General features: G+C 39.7%; 1 long non-coding RNA gene across 1 annotated transcript; it reads left to right on the top strand.

Annotated features, from left to right (window-relative positions):
• On the top strand, positions 1-23,002 carry LOC145613118 (uncharacterized). Its single transcript, XR_014106869.1, has 4 exons — positions 1-251; positions 1,421-1,524; positions 20,918-21,011; positions 22,965-23,002. It is a non-coding gene; the product is annotated as an uncharacterized LOC145613118 (long non-coding RNA).
• Positions 23,003-23,399: the final 397 nt, after the last annotated feature.

Genomic DNA, 23,399 nt, shown 5'->3' on the forward strand with positions numbered 1-23,399 from the left:
ACAAAATTTACTTTTCTAGTAGAGCTGGCTATTAGGCGGTTAATTAAAAAAACTCAAAATTTTTAGCACAAAAAATCATTAGCCGCCAATTTGATTATAAGAAAAAGAAAAAACAAAATAAGAAAAATCCACTAATTTTGCCTCAAAACAAAAACCCTCGTTGCAGAAGGATTTCCGTTCGAAAATCCGAGAATCCCTAATTCTAAGAGTCGATTATACTCGCAAGATCACATCTTCAACAAAATTTCAAGGTAAGATCTATTTACTGACTCTTGCTGCTTGATTTCTTTTTTGCAATTTGGATTTTCATTATTCTGATTCAGTTTCTTATAATCTATTAATACTTTCTACTTTAATCTCAGTATTTTTTGCAAGTTCTTTTATTGTCTAATTATTTATCTTTCATTTTAGTTATTTTGTATAGCATCTTGCCTAATTTCATGTAATTAATTTAATTTCTGTAATCTCTCAAAAAAAAAAAAGTTAATTTCTGTAAAAAGTAATTACTTTGATTCTATTTCTGTGTATAATATAATCTCTTTTTTTCTGATAACTGTTTGCATGCGTTTCATTTTCATTTTTTTTATTGTGTTCTCGTAAACAAATTAATTATTAGAAAATATAATCTCTCTAAAAAAACTAATTATATTTTAATGATTAAAGTGTATTCAATTTAAAGCATTATAATAAGGTTGTGTGGTGGACTGGTGGGTGATGTATGTGGGGAGGGGTTGCATTTTATGGGGTGGTTGTATGGTGGGGGGGGCAGAATGGCATATGCAGGGAAGGGGAAGAAGTTGGGAGGGTGCAGGTGCAGTGAAGTGGCAGGTGTAGGGGAATGTTGTCCTTCCTATCTGAACTAGTGCCCAGAGTAGGCAAAGTGATTTAGGCCACCAAAATGAAGACACATTACTTCATGATTTTTTCTACTTCAAGAATTTAGGAGCAAGTTAGATGTTCTTGCTTAGACATGATTATTAACTTTGTGATGTCGGCCTTCTTGTCTGGCTTTAAAGCTAAGACTGCCATAGTTTGTTGCTACTTTCGTGCATTTTTTTGGTTGTTGATTGATCCAAAGAGCTGCCGATGCTATCTCTGTGAAGCTTGTAACATGGTTATTTGATGCTATGGCTTGTGGCTTTTTGTTATCTAATAAGTGTATACTACTTTGCTGGTTATGATATGGATCTAAGTGATTCAAGTAGTAACTCACATGCAAAAACTAACTTTGAACAATGTCGTGAATTTTGTATGGCTCAGTTGATTTGGGTTAATTTTATTTTCTTAATTTCGAGATGGTTCCTTAGCTGATTTAGTTTAATTAATTTGGTATTTGTACGGTAATTAATTTTATTTTTTGGGTTAAATTTGTTCAATTTTCTGATACATTATTTGCTTTTTTGGGGTGTAATACTACAAGTGTATTCACGGTGGAGGAAGCGGCCAGCAGCTTTTGAAGACAATGCCAGGAGGCAACTTGAGTGAAAGCAGAAAAACAACATTAATACTCCACTAAGGATAGGGGTATTGGTAGCCTGCAGTGTTTGAATTTCTGATTCTCTTTAATTATTATCTATTTGACAGTCTTGGTGGCCATTAGGCCATTTTAGTTTCATATGATGTTCCAATTTTTCACCTTTGTTGAGTTGTTCCTTCTTTCTCTTTGGTGGTCTTAGTGAGAGAAAAGTGTTTGAATTACTTGATAGTTAAATATTGGTAAATGACTTTGTACCTTAGAAAGCTAGACTAGTGATATGAAAATTGAAAATTGATGAGTACAATTAGTTGCAGCCTTTGATTGACATTTTAGTGATAGTCTCCATGCTAATTGCACATGATATCTAAGAGTAGCTGTGAATGTAGAAATCCATGTTTGATTTTCTGCTCGTGTACTATATAGTATTCACTACATGCATACACTGTCGGTGCAACCTGCTGCCAGCTGCTGCACTGTGATCCGCTGCTGTGAGCCTGCTTGTTATATATATATATATATATATATATATATATATATATATATATATATATGTGTGTGTGTGTGTGTGTGTGTGTGTGTGTGTGTGTGTGTGTGTGTGTGTGTGTGTGTGTGTGTGAGCCTGCTTACATCACGGTAATATGTTATCATAATAAACTTGTTTATTAGGTTTTTTCTTTCACTTATTCATTAGTAAACATTGCCAATTTCCCTTTGAGCATTAATTTTCTAATTTTTATCTTTTGCTTGAGAACTGGTCATTTGATGATCATGAAAATAGGTGGGAGAGTATTGTAAAACAAACATGCACAAGCTCTATTTAGAGTTGCAAGGAACAAATTGAATTCAAAGGATTTTATAAAGAGTTAAAGACAAAAGATGAATGTCTCAAAAATAAGCCTAGTCATTTGACTAAAATTGAATGGAAGTTCTTTGTTGACTATTGGAGTGATGAAACAGTTATGGTAATAATATTGTAGGGAATATTTTCAAGCCTTTAAAATCCCACTAGCTTGAACCCCACTGTGATCATACACTAAAGTACGGTGGCGTCCAAAAGGGAAGAAGATAGAGCAAAAGAGTCGCCAACAAGTTTTTAAGGAACTTGTAAACCGTTGACGAGGTGAAGGTTACACCCCTTAACGATCCAAGAGATCGTCAACTCCATAAGGTCATGAACCAAAATAGGGTTCGGGGATGAAGGTACAAATCCAACCTAAAAGAGATTGAACCTGCCCTAATAATATGCCTCTACTTTATTCTGCTCGTATTCACGTGCGCTTTCTGACTAACATACAATCAATAGGATTAACCCTAAACCTGTTTAATCTATGTTGGTTGAATTTAATGCACACATAAACTATTATTGGCGATCACTTGAATTATAATCAAAATTAACCTAACTAGATTATTAATATCTTATTAAGCGTGATTGCAAATACCAATTCCCTTTAAACATGCAATAAAGGTGATCAAGCAATAAATAAATAAATCATCAAGCAACATAATAAATAAATAATCCATATCATGAATAATAATTATAATCATATCATAATAATAATAATAATAATCATAATCATGTTAAAGCATAGCAAGATCCTAGGCATGATACTAACAAGATTAATAACAAACCGTAGCATATCACTAAGCAATAAAAATCAAGTCTTTAGCCCTAACATGATACTAACAATCATACATATTAGGAAGAATATAGGAAGCATCGTACTTTTCATCATACTTCATATTAAAGTTACCCTAGACATGATACTAGGAAGATCAAAACGCCCTAACATAACATTAGGAATCAAAATAACAATCTAAGCATGATTTCTACATCATAATATCAATTAAACCATTAAAGTACTTACGTGGATGCCTCGTACCTCTTTCTAATTACAAAATACACACGTTAGTAACTTCAAGGAAAATAATAATCAAAATAATTAAATTAAATAATTGAAAGAGAGATTTGGGACCAAACCCTCAGAAATTAAAACCTTTCACGTCTAGGGCGAAGGCAACTTCGAATATGGCTAGGTGTTTCAAGATCTTGCGAATGCGGAATTTTGTATTAAAAAAAGCAAAGAAAAGAAAGATGAAAGAATTAATATTATTGAAAATTGATGAAAAAAGATGATTTGTTTGTAGATGAAGAGAATTAATGAATGGTAATTGATGATTGTTGATGAATGAAAACGAAGTTTTTGATACGATATTTATAGAGAAAATCATCCAAAAGAGATAATTTATCAAAACAGAGTCTGAAGACCACAAAAACACATTGGCGCCAGCCCTGGCTCATTGGCGCCAGGACCAGTGGCTAGCGCCAGGCGCCAAAGCTGGCGTCTGGCGCCAATCCTGGTTCCAGGCGCCAAGGCCTGGGGTTGGACGCCAATTCGAAATTCAACGCGTTTTCGAAAATCTGATAATTTTACCGTACTGGAAGATAAAATAATATAATTTCAGTCGAAAATGCTATTTGATCTAATTAAAACTCTGAAGAGTCCTAATTGAATTAAGAATGATAAGAACCTTCTAGAATGTTCTAGAAGACTAAAATCATTCCTAATTACATTAGGAATGATAAATCATATTAGGCCCTCCCCTAGATCACTGGGCCGTACTTAAAGCTCAAACCAGGCCCAGTTTAGTAAATTGGCCATAACTTCCTCAATATTCATCGGAATTGGGCTTATAATATATCGTTGGAAAGGTCTTTGCAAGCCCCATCCAACTACACCATTATTGGACCCATATCATGGACCAACCAAACTGGATTGGCTGTTTTCTCAAAATAAAGTTTTCAAAAACAGAGAGAAGAGAAAAGAAATAAAACTTTCCGCAACACTAGACCTTTCCACACTTTCGTTTCATTCGATTATGATTCGACGTGAAAGGCACTCATCACTGGTTTTGGTTTTGGGGAGACACAAATGGGTGTCTACAGAAGCCCCCACTTTGACTGAGTTTGGAGAAACGCAAGTTTCGAAAACGAAAGTCAAAGTATCGATAGGGACGGAGAATGATTCAGAATGTTCTGCAATCCTAAATCAATCTTGTAACGCCGATACCTGCAAAAATAGCATTAGTCAAACAGATAAAAGAGTTAAGAAACGCGTATCTTGCACCGTCGAGCACACGTCTCTGAAAGTAACCGATTGTTGCTGCCGTTGATTTGATGACCTCCTGCAAGCTAGAGAATGCCATCCCGCCTGAAAACCGCTACGCCTTGTAACTGCTTCCAAATTAGAAGATTGCTTCGCCTGAAACTACCTTCTCCGCTGTGATAATATTCCTCGTCCAAGGGAATATCATCGAAAATTATTTCTCTTGAAATAATTCTCATCCGCATTACGATCATCTTCCATGCCTCAGGAACTATGATCGAAGACAATTTCGCCCTGAAATTACCTTCAGTTGTCCATGACAACTTTCCGCCGAAGATATCTTCTCTTGAAGTCATCCTCACTTGATGCGATAATCTACCAAAGGAAAATACCGAAGATCCACGCCTGTCGATCTTTAAAAGTTTGCCTGAACTTTGCTCTCGCTATGCCTATATGTCGGCGCTCTTTTGCTCTTGAACCTATATGTTGGTGCCCTATGCTCTTGAATCCGTATGTCGGTGCCTTATGCTCTTGAACCTGTATGTCGGTGCCTTATGCTAACGAACCAATATGTCGGTGCCTTTTGCTAATGAGCCAATGCTTAGGCGCTTTAAGCTAAGTGAGACGATCTTTTTATCAGGTCGATCACTTTACGTAATCAAGCCGATTACCTAATCATGTCAAATTGCTTAGAGGGGCTAACTGGCGTACTAAGGAACCCAATATATGTTGCAGAAAGCTAGCACAACCCCATCAGGTGGCTGGCTGCTTTGGCGTCGCTGAAAAACAATCAGCGCCAGCCTTATGGCATTAGCGCCATGCGCTGAAATTGGCGTCTGGCGCCAAGCACAGAATGTGACGCCGATGCCTAGGGACTGGCGCCAGCACGGGAATCACTTTAAATTCCCATTTTCAGTTCATTTCGTGCTCTGGTTTGTTGCGAACGCTGCTCGAAAGAAGTCGAAACTTCAATTGATCGTTGCTCATTCGTTTCTCAACCGAATTCGCTCAAATTTGTCGCAAATCAAAGCTCTTCTCATCCATATTCCCGATCTATGTAAGTTTTCCTCTAACTCACACCGGTTTTTATGAATTATTGGCATGTTCATTCACGAATTTCATGAAAATTCGAAACTTATAATGCTCAATTTGCTTTGTTTATCAAGTTTTATGCCATGAAATTGCTTGTTTATGTTTGTATATTGCCTTGGGAGTAATTTGAGACTTGTTTGACTCAATTCGGTGAAGAAACGAGCAATCCACCATTGTTGAACCTCTTAAGGTCGTGAAGAACAATGCGGCTCGTTCTTGATATTTTTTGCTAGCAATTTTTGTTCAATTTGTCACAATAATCACTATAGTGTTGCAAGAAATTGTTTGATCGCTTGAAAAAAATACTGTCATGCTCAATTTGAATTTGTGCTCTGTTTTAGTACTACGTACTCTGTTTTTTTTTTTTTTTGCGAACATAGTATCATGCGGCTAGGCAAACCTTTAGATACTATAGAACCTTAATTTATGATGATTCTGCACAGTGTAGCATGGCTAGACAACGAGGCTCGGGTTCACGGTCCCGAAACATTAGACGGGAGCATGAGCCCGTGGAAGACGACACTACACCGTCCACTTCACTTGGTCGGTTCCTAGAGTGGGATGAGCAGACCTTGTTCTTTGCCCCTGTCCACCATATTTCTGAGAGGGTGAGACGGGGAAGCGAGCCTGGGAGGATACGGCATCACGGCTCTGGCTGTGATGGTCTAGGCGATTTGTATAGGATGCATATCGCCAGAGATCGAGAGACGAGACTCCTATGGGAGTCTTGCGGACTAGTTGCCCTGTTTGAGACCTCCGAGGCTATGGTTGCCTCCAGCGGGGGTCACCACGTAGTACGTGCTCTGGTGGAATTCTTCTGGGATACCACCAACACTTTTCATTTTCCATGGGGTGAGATGATGGTCACTCCTACAGACTTCAGTCTCATCACAGGACTGGAGTTCTCTTCTGTGCCGCTGCCATTCGACGGCAGTATCGACGTCTTTTCTCCAGAGGTCGAGGAACTGTTGGGGCTGATTGCTGTTCGGGCCCGAGCTGAGGTCGAGACGACTCAGTTCAGTGCTAGGGGGATTCGCCGCTCGACGCTGGCAGCGGCTCTTGATGACGATGCGACCACCCGAGAGCAGCGGGTGCGCATCTTTGTGCTGATGTTGTTGTCAGGGACATTCTCCCCTGACAGGGGTAGTAGGGCATTGCTTTACTACCTCCCTGCTGTTCGCGATCTCCGGCGGATCATGACTTATGACTGGGCCAGCTTGGCCTACACTGACTTCGTTCGTGCACTGAGGGACTCGTGTCGCCATCGGTCCTTTAGGATGAACGTTGCTCTGTCTGCTTTCTGGAAAGTCGTAGAGGTAAACATTATTCCCTATAAAGTTTAGCCCTACATGTTAGCTAGCATTTATTCATGCTTTGGCTCTTTTTTTTTTTTATTTTTTTTATTTTTTATTTTTTTGTAGATCTTGTTCTATGAGTATTTTCCTTCCATTGCGCCGGCGAGACCATCGCCGAGGGGGTATCCGGTGAGCGCCTCTTGGGGCGGCCACCATGTGGACCTGTCTACTGCACATGTCCGGAGTCGGATCATCTCGGTATGACTTTTAGTGTTTATCTTGCTCTTCTGTGATGTTTTAGACATGTTCTTACCCAATTAGTATTTCTATAGGGACCTGAGGTAGTATACCGACCATGGGGTGGTTGGACAGTCCCTGGATTAGCCGCACAGTACTCTGCTGAGCGCCGCTAATTTCTGGGGACCTATGGAGCGGTTGTGTACTTAGGAGAGAGAGTTGCTAGACAACACTCTTCCGATATTTTTATTGTTCCTGCTCCTCCACCACGTCACATGTTTGACGAGAGAGAGTTGTCGAGCATGGCTGAGGAGTCTGGTTCCCTCTGGCGGTCCCATGTGATCCTTGGGCGGAGTTATGCTGAGGAGCTACTTCCTTTGTTGGCTCCAGCCCCTGTACCGGCCGAGGATGTGAGGGTAAGATCTTTAACTTTTGTTTTTTACTGAGTAGCCCCCAAGTAATACCTTGCTGATTTCTTTCTGTTTTGTCAGGATGGTCCCACTGAGTTTGTGCCACCCCGTATGTCCATCCACTACCAGGGGATGTACGGGCCGATCGAGGAGATGATTTCTCCGGCTCCTGAGGGCGAGCGCTTCGTGGAGCGGTCGATTCCTCGTCACCAGACCAGGGTAAGTCTAGTTCTAACTTCAGAATCTTGTATTCAGTTATCATGCATTTTTACTTAACTTTCCTTGACAGTTCTCACGCGAGGTGGTTTCGGCTATGGCACGATGCATAGACGCCTTCCGGAGCCAACTCGTTCGGATGAGGAATGCGGTTACCTGTCATCGAGACGACACTGTCCGAGAGGTAACTTTTCTTTACTCATTATTTCTGTACTATGCTTCAGTTTTACCTTGTTTCTGATTTAATTCTTTTTGCAGGGTCAGCCGATCGTTTCTCACACCCGTACGAGGCCTGAGGGGCGGAGAGAGCCGGCGAGGTCTAGCTCGAGACGTCGTCGCACTTCGTCTGGAGGTAGAGGTGGTCGTTTTGAGGCTGCTCGAGTCGATGTTGCTGAGGGCTCAGGGTCTTCTTCTGAGGGTGCTCCTGCTGCACCGGTAGGAGAGGCTACCTCGGCTTTTAGAGGTGGTGGGATGTACGAGGTTGGCTCGTCATCGCAGCAGCCTCCGCGATCTCAGCCTCAGGTTGACCTTGGCTGGAGCGGTCCTGTTTTGAGTTTCCCTCCTCCTACGGAGGCTGGAGCTGGTGCTGAGGCCGGAGCTGGTGGAGAGGTGACTCCTCGGACGGCGCAGTTTTATGGCATGATGGGCCTACGTCCTCCGGCGCCGTAGTTCATTTCTGTATATGCATTTTATTTTGACTTTTTATAGAACTTTGCCTTTGACTTATTATTTAGACACTTTGTACTTTATGTTAGTGTGTGCAAGTGTGATAACAATTTTGCGCAAAAATTCCGTCATTTTTATTATTGATGGAGGGTATTATCCGACTCTCTCCCCCAAAAAGAAAAATAAAAAGGAAAAATAAAACGGAGAAAAAAGCTGATTTTTGAATTTTAACATAAAATCCAAAAAATGAAATAAAATTAACTACAAATAATTGCTATTAATTAATTAAGAAAAGGATAGAAAAATATTTAGAAGAAATTAAAACGGGGCCATAAAGTCATTAACCGACTCCAATTTAATAACAAAACGCAAACTGAGCACTCGCGGCTGTCCTGCTGACCTAGCGCCCGCTGGCGCCAGCCTGTGGCGCGTGGCGCCAGGCGTTATTTCTAGCGTGTGGCGCCAATAGCAGATGGGTGACGCCAACTTCGGGTGTGTGACGCCAATTGACGCTGACTCTGTATTTCATTCAGATTGAAATTCCTCGTAATTTGTGCATAAATAGCCCCCTGCTCAGCCGATTCTTCACATAATTCCAGCGAAAAAAATTATTCTCCTCTTTAGAAAAAATAATAATCATGTCTTTAGCCACCAAAACTTTCACCCAATATTCTCATGAATGGTGTCGATCTCTCAATACTAGAGAAAGAAAAGAATTGGATTTATTTCACTTGGGGGGAATTTATGGTATTAAAGGGGTAGATCTAGACATAGACTTCATACATACCGCTTTAGAATATTGGAACATTGATACACATTGTTTTAGAATAGGGTATGATGAAATTAGCCCTTTGCCAGAGGAATTTGGTGCTATTTTAGGCTTCCCTGCAATAGATTTGGTAGTAATCCCTAGAGTAGATGCATATTACTATAAGGATTTTGAGCGCTTCTTTAACTTGAAGGAAAAGGATTTATCAAAAATAGTAGATGGTAATGTAGTGAACTTAAAAGAATTCGCACGCTATTATTTTGATAAACCGCTTTCTGAATCTTTCCACATATATAGAAGAAGGGCGTTCTTATTCTGCATGCTTAATCAATATTGTCTTAGTAGTGGTAAAATTAACGAGGGTCAATCAATTATAACCACTGTGCTAGAACAAATTGAATCAGGGAGAAATCCAATGCCATTGATAGTTGGAGAGACTATGATTAGTCTAGATGAATTGAAAAGGGACCCAAAAGCATCTTTTCGCGGTTCTCCAATTTTATTACAGGTAGAAAAATAATATTTTTAATTACGGAAATCAAAAAGTATATTTTTGTATTGTAATATTAATTTATTTGCATTGAAACTTCTTTTTTACAGATGTGGCTAATGGAGAGGCTAGGATTAATTAGCCCTCCGGACGACATTGAAAACTATACGCCCACTTGCTTTGTGAGGAGAAAGAAGCGCATCCCTAAAATTGGGCGCCATGGGTGGAAGAAAGTCTTTGAATCACATGATTTCGCTATTAAGTGGGTCGTCCCATGGTGGAAAATAAAAAGGATGGTTGGTGTTAACAAGCAACCTTTCTGTCATCTTCAAAACTTGTCTCGCGTGACATATTATTACCCCTGCAGAGTAAAGAGACAATATGGCTTGCTTCAAAATATTCCTTCCGGGGATCTTCGTCCTCCTTATGAGTATCCCATATCTCAAGAAGTAGATAAATTTAACACTTACTGGAGCGCTAGACCTTTATGGGAAGTGATTACCCAAAAGGTTCCCCCTTCTTTACCTAATGATGTAAAGAAGTGGTTGCTGAAGAAGTCTTCAATTGATCAAGGTAGAACCGATGTGAAGAATCGTCTAGGTGACAGAGTGACGCCGGCCAAGGAACGCTTAGGTGCAAGAATTGAGTTCAAGACACCTACAATGCCTAAGAAGAAGAATACTACTAAAGACAAGGGGAAAAGGAAAGCTACAGACAAGAAGGCTTGGGTGGAAAAGAAGCATGGAGTGCTAGCTGAAGGAGAAACAATCTATTCTAATATTGAATGTAGGTCCTCTAAAGGATGCCTACTAGCTAAAGTAATGGATGAAGAGGAGGAAACGGAAAAGAATTGGAAATGGGCAAAGAAGGAGAAGAAAGACTAGAACATTGCTTAGCTTTAGATTTATTAGATTCTTAATTTAAAGTTAATTTATTTCAGCCTTATTTAAATTCCATTAACAATGTAATTTTATTTCATTAATGAAATTTCAGCTTTCAATTAAATTGTTACTTTAAATTTATTTTATTAAAGCAATGAAAAACCGAAAAAAAAAAATAATATTCCAGAAATTCTTCGAGTACGGAAGTCGAAAATTTTCCGAAAAACACCGAAATTTTCCCATATTTTATTTCCGATCTGGCGCCGGAAATTTCAGATTGGCGCCAGCTAATGAGGTCTAGCGCTAGGCGCCAATACCATCGTCTGGCGCTAATGTCCTATTTCTCGCGCCAGGCTCTGTTCTGCGACGCCAGTAGCTTTTCGACTTTTTGTTGACTTCTAGTTGATTCTGGAATGCAAAGGTGTCGAAAAATAAAGTGGCCGCACCCGTAATGGGTTGCCTACGTATCCTTTCATAAGGAATCAGGCCGAACGTAGCTCTTTGAGTGTCCTACTCAAGTAATTATGGGTATTATTTTTTAAGTTGGTCAATATTGGTCATGTTTGAGAATTCATTGCCATCCATGTCAGTTAATTTTGCTGCACCACCTGATAGGATTGTTTTGACAATGTAGGGGCCAGACCAATTTGGTCTAAACTTTCCCCTTGGATCTAAAACATTTTTCCTTAGCGCCTTTAATACCAAATCTCCTACTTTGATATTTCTTGTCTTGACCTTCTTATTAAAATGTCTAGCCATACGAGTTTGATAGCACTGAGTGTGATGTAGAGCTTCTAGTCGTTTTTCGTCGAGTAGGATCAATTCTTCATATCGTGCCCTAGTCCATTCGATTTCATCGAGTTTACTCTCTAGCGCAATACGTAGAGATGGTATTTCTAGTTCGACAGGTTGTACGGCATCCATTCCATACACCAAAGAAAATGGTGTATTTCCTGTTGACGTACGGATTGACGTGCGATAACCCCACAATGCAAAGTGAAGCTTGTCAGGCCAATCCTTATAATTTTCCGTCATTTTCTCGATGATAGTCTTTAAATTCTTATTAGCTGCCTCAACTGCTCCGTTTGCTTGAGGTCTATAAGGGGACGAACGATGATGTTGGATACCATATTTATGTAGCAAATCTTCACATTCGGCTTGAAAGTGAGTTCCATTGTCACTTATCATTTCATGTGGGACTCCATATCGACAAATGATATTCCTCTCGATAAAGAGTGCTACATGTTTTGCAGTGAGTTTAGCATATGATTGCGCTTCAACCCATTTCGTAAAGTAATCAATTGCTACTAGAATAAATTCATGGCCTCCTGTCCCTGGAGGAGCGATCTTGCCAATTATGTCAATTCCCCATGTAGAGAATGGCCATGGTGATGTGTAGGTGTAGAGCAAAGATGGAGGAACGTGTTGTAAATTGGCATAAATTTGACACTTAGGGCATCTTTTCACATATTGATGGCAGTCCCTATTCATGGTAGTCCAATAATACCCTTCTCGCATTATTTTCTGGACTAACATTTTGCCATTTACATGAGTTCCACAGATTCCTTCGTGGACCATTCTCATTATTCTTTGTGCATCCACCTTCCCTACACATAGGAGAGCTCGACCTTTAGGTACCCTTTTATGTAGCTCGTTGTCTATGAATACATATTGAGAAGCCAAAAGTCTCAAGGCTCGTTTTGTTCTTTTGTCAGCATGAGGGGGGTATTCTCCATTGGTGACATAGTTGAGGATGTCAGTGTACCATGGTTCTTCTTCTTGTTCTTCATCTTCGTTTTGGCCTGGGTTGTCGTCTTCTATAGTCTGTATATACGCTGGTTTGTGTCTTTTTTCGATAGTTAGAGGCATTTGCTCGATATCCGTGGGAATCCTAACCATTGAGGCTAATCTTGCCAAGGCATCAGCGAATTGATTTTCTTCTCTAGGTAGATATGTGTATTCCACCTTCTCTAACTGATCGGTAAGAGTTTCCAGATAGGTTTGGTAAGGGGCTAGGCTTTCGCTCCTTACTTTCCACCTTTTAGATAATTGATTGATGATTAGAGAGGAATCTCCGAATATCCTTAACTTCTTTACTCCCAATGCCAGAGCTGTTTCAAGGCCTACCACACATGCTTCATATTCAGCAGCATTGTTGGTAACGTCGAAATCGAGTTTTATTGAGATTGGGACATGTTCTTCCTTAGGTGATACTAGTAGCACTCCGACACCACATCCCTTTTGGTTTGAGGCTCCGTCGAAATACAAGGTCCAAGTATCATCTTCGGTGACCATCAAATCTTCATCTGGAAATTCATTGTCCTGTATTGGTGTCGAGTCTTCTATTGGAAAATCTGCCAGAAAGTCTGACACCACAGATCCTTTAATAGCTTTTTGTGGCATAAACCGCACATCAAACTGGGCTAGGTTGACTATCCATCTTGAAATACGTCCATTGAGTGTTGATTTCTCGAACAAGTATTTGAGTGGATCTAATTTAGATACCACGAAAACGGTATGCACCAACATGTAATGTCTCAACTTAGTTGTGGCCCACACCAAAGCGAGGCACAATTTCTCGAGTGGTGTATAGCGTGTTTCGTATTCGAGCATCTTCTTACTTACGTAATAGATTGCATTCTCTTTGTTTTCTACCTCTTGTGCTAGCATGGCTCCCATTTTCTCCTTGGTAACCGTCAAATATAGCCTAAGAGGTATTCCGGGAAGTGCTGGCGCTAATACGGGAGGATTTGCGAGATAGGCTTTGATTCGGTCAAAGGCTTTTTGACACTCGTCATCCCATATTACTGGTACATTCTTCTTGAGCTTTTTGAAGATTGGTTCGCATATCGTCGTTAGTTTTGATATGAACCTACTTATGTATTGCAACCGGCCAATGAATCCTCGAATCTGTTTCTCGGTCTTGGGCGGTGGCATTGACATGATTGCTTTAATCTTGGTTGGGTCTATCTCTATTCCTCTGGAGCTTATGACGTACCCCAAGAGCTTGCCTGAGGTGACTCCAAAAGCACATTTTGATGGATTCAACCTCATATTGTATTTTCTTAGCCTTTCGAAAAATTTCCTTAAGGCTACTTGATGGCCTGGACGGTCCTTTGATTTCACAATCATGTCGTCGACATATACTTCAACTTCTTTGTGCATCATGTCATGGAGCAAGGCAGTTGCTGCACGTTGGTAAGTGGCACCTACGTTTTTCAACCCAAATGGCATTACCGTGTAACAGTAAGTGCCCCATGGTGTGATGAAAGTTGTCTTCTCCATGTCTTCTTCCGCCATGAGAATTTGATTGTACCCTGCGTATCCGTCCATGAATGAGAGAAGCGCGTGATTTGATGTGTTGTCTACCAGAATATCGATGTGTGGCAAAGGGAAGTCGTCCTTTGGACTTGCCTTATTTAGATCTCGATAGTCGACACACATCCTTACCCTTCTGTCTTTCTTTGGAACTGGGACGACGTTGGCGACCCGTTCAGGGTATTTGGATACCTTGATGAAACCTGCAGTTATTTGTTTTTGAACTTCTTCTTTTATTTTAAGCGCTACGTCGGGTTTCATTCGACGCAACTTTTGTTTTACAGGTTTCATTCCTGGGATTAATGGTATAGTGTGTTGAGCTATTTCTCTGTTAATGCCTGGCATATCTTCGTATGACCAAGCAAATACATCGATAAATTCTTTAAGCAAGTTAATTAAATCGGTTCTTTCTTGTTTGTTCAATGTTAGTCCGATTTTAACTTCTCTTTTATGAGTTGAATCATTTGAGATGTCAATTGTTTCAGTCTCTTCAATTACTGGTGTTTTCTTTTCAAGTGTTTCCATTGCTTTAATAAATTCTTTATCTTTTTCATCGCTAGCTAAGCAATGTTCATCGTCTTGGGTTAGGGAAGAACACGAGAAGTAAGAAGAATGAGCGATATTATTATACTCTGAGATCATTACATCAAAGAGTGATATGTCCTCAGGGACTTGATCATTAACTATCCTAGGGGAAGAAATAGGAAGGGGAGGCATTATAGCTAAGGACTTAGAAGATTCTATGGGGACAGACTCTGACTCAGACTCTGACTCTGACTCCGACGATTCTTCAAACATTGGCCCTTGTCCTGTCGTGATTGATATCTTCCTTCCACTCGGAGTAGTCACCTTGATAGTCTTGCACCACCCTTGCAATAATCCTCCAGCTGGAGTAATTAGCTTTGAGGGGTCGAAGTTTTCGCTTTGTAGGACCGTTTGAATGAGTGAGGAGTTATCTTCTTCATAAACTGGCTCATTCTTTTCTCGCCCAAACAGTAATCCCATGACGTTAAAGTCAAAGCATGGGGGTTATTCTCCTTATGGACGGGGGTTGGGATTTCATCAGTGAAATAGCAATCCAAAAAAATCTCGAATCCTGGTTGTCGTATGCCATTTACAACAAATGGTTTGGGAAATTCATGGCATGGATAGTCCTCTCCTTCTTTTATAAACTGACCATTAAGCGTAACAGGGTACTGATCCATTGGAATTGCTTTCTTTTGAATGCGAGCGTCCCTACGTGCTTTCAATTTGTCCTGGGCTCGCTTGAGATCTTTCCGAGTCGGTTCGAAACCAAGTCCGAAAGTATCTAGTTTAGGGAAGCCAGGCGACTCTATTGATTTTGCTATCCCCTTCTTCTTTCCTAAGGTCATCCCAGGGAAGTGTCCTTGTTTCTTTAGCATAGTGTTGATAATCATGTTGGAATGAGGGTCGTGGCAAAGAGATGTCCTTTCATCCTCTTGGATTAAGGAGACTTCTTCGTTAAAGCCCCATAGGTCTTCATCATCTTCGTCGTGCTCCACGTTGATGATTGGATTCTCTATTGATTTGATCCTCATTGGCGAAGCATCAATGGTGATGGGGATTCCTCCAACTATGGCTTTCACTTGTTGGTGGAGAGATGAAGGGACGGCCTTTAGGTCATGGAGCCAAGGGCGTCCTAACAACAAATTGAATGAGGCTTTGATGTCCACTACTTGAAAAGTAGTAGCATAATCTATCGCTCCTGCAGTCACATTTAAGGTTATTTTGCCGAGAGCTTGACGTCGAGTATTATCGTAAGCTCTTATTCCTTGTGTGGACGGAGTTAAATCCTCATCCTTTATGCCGAGCATCCTCGCAGTCCTAAGTGGACAGACATTAATAGCCGATCTATTATCCACAAGAGTCATGGGAACGTTCATTCTTTTGCAGACTACCGTGAGGTTTAATGCCTTGTAGTGTCTGTCACCTTCCGGGGGTAAATCTTTATCAGAGAAGGTGATTAGATTAATTGGACTAGGGAGATCACTTGTGAGGAAGTTAGCTAGTCCCTCAGGAGTGGTGTCAGAATCTATCCCGATTTTATCCAAAGCATTCATCACAGCCAACCTATGTTCTCGAGATGTTGCTATAAGCTTCCATACATTCATCTCCACTTTTGTCTTCTTGAATTGTTTAACAATGTCATTGTCTTCGATGATAGGTATGGGAACTTGTTGTACAGTAGGCATAGGTTGTGTTGAAACGGGAGGTTGTATTCTTCCGGATCTTGTGAGGACATCTATTGATGAATCTTCTTCAGCCCAAATGTCGTTAGTGGTGTATGATACAGAAGGTGAAGGTCCTAATATGTCTTTTAGATAGACATCTTCTTCATCACTGTCCCATACTCCATTAACATTTATGTCCTCTTCTTGTTGAACTTGGACTAATTCCTTTCTATCAATCCTTTTCTGCACCAAATCCTTGAACTTGAAGCAGTTTTCCAGGGTGTGTCCTCCTGACTGATGGTATTGACAGTAATATCTGTCTGTCCTTTTTAATGATTCAAATGGTCTCGGTTCGAGAGGTTTGACCTTGCCATTCTCGGAGAGCATTTCGAACATTTGTGCATACGGGATCCCAATTGGAGTATAAAATTTATTGCTCTTCTTGGGTCTTTCGGTGACTTGTAAGGGAAAGTGTTTTGCCTCATAAGTCGTTTTTACTGGTGTGAATTCTCTCTTAGATTCTTCATCATATTCCTTGTGAAGTTCATTCAAAATTTTGAGAGTTTCATGTAACAGTTGCGATGTCTCCCTTAGATACAGTGTGAGTATTCGTATCTCTACCTCATTCGCTGGTTTTGGAAGATTATTTTCGACATCGAAAAAGGTCTCTTCTTCTTCCTCTTCGACGTTGGTTACTTTGACAGGCTTAATGAGAGATGAGGGGTCAACTTCGTTTTCTTCATCGGAGATAGCCAATGTGTGAGCTAGAGGTGCATTGTCAATACTCGGTTTCTTACTGGCAGGGGGCAACGGCAGCTTGTTACTGTCAATTAGGTCTTGGATAGCTTCCTTAAGCTTCCAACAACTTTCAGTAGAATGGCCCCTTCCTTGATGATATTTGCAATGTGCATTGGGGTTCCAATTAGGCGACCTCTTCTCGACTGGTGGATCTCCAAATGGTCCAATGGGAGTTATAAGACCTTTTACATTTAGCCGATCGAACGCGGTGTCATAACTCATGCCAATAGGAGTGAAGTTTCTCCTAAAGGGTTTCTTTTGTCCTTGACTATTCATGGCGAGGACTTCACCTAGATTAAAGGTGCTAACATTATTTGAGTGGGCGGTTTTGGAAGAAGAAGGATTGTCGTTCTTCTTTCCTTTCCAGCCACTGTTGGAGTTATTGTTGGCAGCTTTAGATTTAGCCAAGTCATCTTCGATATTAATCCCAATATCATAAACGACCTTAAAGGTATGAAGGTTATTTTGATATTTAAGATGTTTTGAATATTTTTCTTGGAGGTTTTTAATGAACAGTCTCACGGACTCTTTTTCACTTGGTACCTCAATCATTTTAGCTGAGGTTTCTCTCCACTTGTTAAAGAAGGATGTGAAGCCTTCATTCTCCTTCTGTTTGAGGATTTTAAGTTCTCTATGGTCGGTTTCGACTTGAACGTTGCACTTGTACCTATCAACGAAAGCGTTTGCTATGGATTCCCAGGTAGAGGTCTTTTCTTTTTCAAGAGAAAAGAACCATTGTTGGCAAACGGTCTCGAGAGATAGCGAGAACAGAGAAGGGAAGACTTTCTTATCGATACCCTTGATACTCATTATTGTTTCAAATGCCCTTAGATGGAAGTATGGGTTGTCGATTGCCCTAAACTTTGGGATGTCGTTTGCACTGAACTTCTGCGGGAGAAGATTCTTATCCACCGAGACCCCTTGGGATGTGAGTTCTTGAAACTTGTAATCGCTGGACAACTTGCTTAGGCTTTCTTGCATGAGGTCCATTTGTTGTTGCTTCGCGGGATCTTCGATCTTAAGTGAAAGAAGTTTCAGTGTTTCAGTTACAGTAGCCAATTGGTTCTTGAGATCGTTAACTTCTTCCTGAGTTGCCATTATGACTCTTGCTTTCCTCTTGCGAGCTATAGGTTTGTCGAAAAGTTGGACTTGTACGAAGAGGTTATCTTTGATTAATCGTCCTTCCTTTCTTGACCACGCGTTGTAAATTAAGCCAGTTTGCGTTTTAATTACTTGACTCGAATCAATTTGACTTTATGGCTTTTATAGAAAAAAAAGGTATGCATATTTTTAGGGAGCAATAATGTACATGTGTTTAGGGATAAAAAAAAAAGGTATGCATAAAAGGTATGCATATTTTTAGGGAGCAATAATGTACATGTGTTTAGGGAACTTAAGTACTATTATTTATTGGAGGATTAATATCCGACTTACCCCCCTAAAAAAAATGACGAAAAATGACGCGCGCACACAAGACTCCCTTAATCATGGTCAAGACATATGTATTGGTGTGTGTATTGAGTGTAAGTGACATGCTTGGACTCTTGTGTAAGACCATGGGACTTAGTGCCTAAACTCGAATATTGATTCAATTAAGCATTATTGCCAGCAAAATTAACTGATTAATTAGACATTAGGTGATGACTCGACAAATAATCCGAACTGTCGGCCAAGTGAAAGGACTGGCGTCACAATATGGTGCTTGGCGCCAGACTTTTTAGTAAATGTCTGGCGCTACACACCATACAGTGGCGCTACAACCCAAATTTTGGCACCAATATTGGAGCCTCGGTCTGGGACTGTTTTCAGTATTATTAGTCAAATGGGGTATGCCTAAAGTCGTATTAGGTCAATTCCGATTGAAAGAAGAAAAAACTTCATTGACTCGAATTAATTAATTAATTAATTAATTAGGCAAAGTTCTTTAAGTCATTAATTATAATCTCAACACAAATCAACAAACGGTTAGGAGGAGCATAGAATATATATGCACAACAAATAATGCACAATTAGTCAAGTAGGCACAATATGATGCAATGAGTTAGCAACCTAACCATGGCTCTAGTTCTCTAAAGTTCGGGATATGGTTTAGTTAAATAAAATACATGGTTAATTGTCCAGATGCACCGCGTAGAAGCCTAACCGTGAAGGGTTAATGCGCGTGGATAGAACAACGCGAGTTTTTTAGAAAAAACTCACTTCCATGGTTTGGTGAATTCAACCTCTCAGATGTACCCTTTGTTGCCAGGAGCGTTCAATCGGGTAGATAGAGCATGAATTCCCAGAGGGTTATGTCCATATGTAGAACACATATGGGTTTCAGAAAAGTGAGAAAAAATTCAATCAGGAAGCAGGATCGAGCAAACAATACGAAAAACCGGTCAAAATTAGAACGCATATTTCTGGCTCGGTATTGGGGGAAATTGGCGCCAGCAATCGGAGACTGGCGCCAATTTTTAACTGTAGCGCCTGGCGCCAATACTGGCGTCTGGCGCTACGGCTAAAAGTTTGGCGCCAAGCTCTGGCCCCTGACGCTACTTCCCACATGCCTCAGCAACTTTCTGTGCTCGATAAAATCTTCCAGTTTCGCGCGGTGTTATTTCAGTCCTAGTTGTGAAAGACACTTCTCAAATTTCCTACGTGTAAAAATCCTATGTTTTTGACTCATTACGGATGGTCTTTCCAATGAGAACCTTTTTATGCATATGCCACAATGTTAATCAAAATTACGCACATGAAATACTTAGAACTTTTCGAGTCTCATCCACTCATTCTAAATCATTGCCGAAACAAATTCAGGAATTAAAATAGAAATCCTCCCTAGTGGAGTCGCCAAAAACTGTAGGGAATATTTTCAAGCCTTTAAAATCCCACTAGCTTGAACCCCACTGTGATTATACACGAAAGTACGGTGGCGTCCAAAAGGGAAGAAGATAGAGCAAAAGAGTCGCCAACAAGTTTTTAAGGTACTTGTAAACCGTTCATGAGGTGAAGGTTACACCCCTTAACGATCCAAGAGATCATCAACTCCATAAGGTCATGAACCAAAATAGGGTTCGGGGATGAAGGTACAAATCCAACCTAAAAGAGATTGAACCTGCCCTAATAATAGGCCTCTACTTTATTCTACTCGTATTCATGTGCGCTTTCTGACTAACATACAATCAATAGGATTAACCCTAAACCTGTTTAATCTATGTTGGTTGAATTTAATGCACACATAAACTATTATTGGCGATCACTTGAATTATAATCAAAATTAAACTAACAAGATTATTAATATCTTATTAAGCGTGATTGCAAATACCAATTCCCTTTAAACATGCAATAAAGGTGATCAAGCAATAAATAAATAAATCATCAAGAAACATAATTACATTAATTTTACCGTACTGGAAGATAAAATAATATAATTTCAGTCGAAAATGCTATTTGATCTAATTAAAACTCTGAAGAGTCCTAATTGAATTAAGAATGATAAGAACCTTCTAGAATGTTCTAGAAGACTAAAACCATTCCTAATTACATTAGGAATGATAAATCATATTAGGCCCTCCCCTAGATCAGTTGGCCGTACTTAAAGCTCAAACCAGGCCCAGTTTAGTAAATTGGCCATAACTTCCTCAATATTCATCGGAATCGGGCTTATAATATATCGTTGGAAAGGTCTTTGCAAACCCCATCCAACTACACCATTATTGGACCCATATCATGGACCAACCAAACTATATTGGCTGTTTTCTCAAAATAAAGTTTTCAAAAACAGAGAGAAGAGAAAAGAAATAAAACTTTCCGCAACACTAGACCTTTCCACACTTTCGTTTCATTCGATTATGATTCGACGTGAAAGACACTCATCACTGGGTTTGGTTTTGGGGAGACACAAATGGGTGTCTACAAATATACACCATTATTATATGTTTATTGTTATGTAGATAACACATCTAATTAATTAAATCCTTTTTACTATAGGAGAAGAACGAAAAAGCAAGTGAAAGTAGGACTCATCAGGAGATGCCTCACTACAACGACACTAAACGCTTCGGTCGCACTAGACAAGATATTTGTATGTAACTTTTTACATTTAATTTTTTATCCTTGCATTTTATATTTTAATGGCTACATTATGTGCACACTAGCCCTGCCCACTACTTGCACACATTCCACTGGCTCCCCCCTTCCCCCCCTTGCTTGGATACATCCCGCCCCTCTCTAGTGATTTAATACTCATTTTCTTATCTGTATTCATCATTTTATTCATTCCCACAACCAAGAATACTAATTCTTCATTCAGAATCATTTCTGCTGATGTAAATACTGTTTGAGCTTAGCATACTTAGTTTTGGGTTCATTGGTTTTTGAGTATAAGATAAGAAAGGAAAAGACTATTTTCTCCTTGCATGGATGGCTGGATTCGTATATGTGTGCATTGATTTTTCCCCATCCAAAATTTTCAGACTTATAAAATATATTTCATAATAGAATCTGAATACAGATCTTCACCATCCTTCCATAATTAAGATAATTTACATTCACACAACTAAAAAAAACTGCCAAAATCTTTTAGATGTCATAAGCCACCGTAATTTACACCAAGGCTAGCCTTCTGCACAAGGAACCACATCCTGTAAATCATTGACAACTTCAGCTTGTGTGCTTTGCCTAGCCAGCAATGACATCCACTGATGATGCATTGTTTTCACAAATGAATCCCTGGAAAATATATTCTGCATACACATAGTAGACAACCAGAATTCTTTTTGCTTGCTTAAAAAAAATTATTTTCTTCATCTAAAAGGGGGTGGGGGTTGTGGGGGGGGGGGGAGGTAATTGTTTAGATGCAGAGTCAGGTGCTGTAGTAAGTGCCGGATTAGAAGTCTATAGGCACATGATTTGTGAAGATTACTCTAGAATAGTGATAGAAGCTATTGAAAGGAAAGCATGAAATCAGTGTTTCACATAATTTGCACATTTTGATTGAAATGGAAGGTGAACCTTCTCCAACTTGCCCAACCTGCAAGGTTCATTCTGTAACTAATTGTAGTTTTTGGCAAACTGAATTCTTTCTTACTTCATGTTTAGAATCTAGTCCATTATTGGTAGGGTTTTATTTGTTAGCTCAATGTGGGTTAACTTATTGAGACATTGTTGTGTGCTTGGAGTAATTTTGTTTTAGATTGTATCTTTTACCTCTAAGGGCTTTGACTGATAGTTCTAGTTAAGGAGGTGAGGTCTGTAGCCGTCCAGGCTTGGAAAAATCAACCCAGACCCAATTCATAATCTGGATCCAAAACAGTGACCCAAAACTTAACTTGAAAGCTGATGTAACTGAACCGAAACCCAACCTGACCCAAAGTAGAGTTGACTTGCTTTTGACATGATACTTGATTTTACCTGAACCTGAAGTTAGGTAATAGCATAAATGGTAACTTCCGAAAATGAACAATTGAAGAAGCAGCCTATAGAACTTTTTAATTTTGTAAGGTGTAGTTCCCTGCTTCCCTGTATTGTCTGTGATGTTCTATTGCTTCCAGGAGCTGTTTTGGTACGCACCACACCAGCCTCCATGCACGCACACCAGCCTCCCTGCACACCAGCACCACACACTCCTGCCACCTTCTTGTATACACCTGCCTACCCTCCTGCACACACCCCCTCGGCGTCAGCTTGCACAAACTTGACCCCTTCCTTGGCACAAAATATGATTTTAAAAACTCTTGAATGTTTTTAGAGGAAAAAAAAAATGGTGGGAAGTGTTCTCGAGTTGGTGAATTTTTACATGGACATCAGTATGATTAATCAACTTGAACTTTTTATTATTGTTAAGTCGTTAATATTTATAGGTCATCAATGCTTCATTCTTGGAACTCTGTTATACAATAGTTACAATAAATTTTTCCTCTTGTGCTACTTTATATTTACAGTCAAGCTTCTTTTATATTCAATTTCAATAAGATTTGAATGTTGTCAATTTGACAATTTCGTTTTATTGACTTGATTATATATTTATGTATTGTAGGTAAAAAGGCGCGAAGGAGCATTGTCGCATGCCATAAGAGTTTTTTTTTTTTTTTTTGGGGGGGGGGGGGGGAACGAATATGTATTTATTGGTCTTTAACAAAAAGATTATTTCAATTATGTTTGTAACGATTGCCGAATTCTAATATGTTTGAATGTATGGGATGCTGTGATTATATCTATTTCAGCAATGAAAAATGTTATGTTTGAGAAAAAATCCCTTTTTAATATCTAGCTATGCTTGTACTGTTAATTCTACAAAAAAAGCTTAATCCTATTGAATTTAGTAGCTACGGATAGTAACGTGGCAATGAACTACAATAGTAATGTGGCAATAGATTTATTTGCCACAGTATTAATCGTGGCAAAGAAATTAATTAGTCACGGTAATATAATTAACTAGGCACGGTAATATGTGCGGTGATAAAGTTTATTA

This window comes from Chenopodium album, chromosome 3 (genome assembly GCF_948465745.1).
Source record: "Chenopodium album chromosome 3, dcCheAlbu1.1, whole genome shotgun sequence".
Classification (NCBI taxonomy): domain Eukaryota; kingdom Viridiplantae; phylum Streptophyta; class Magnoliopsida; order Caryophyllales; family Amaranthaceae; genus Chenopodium; species Chenopodium album.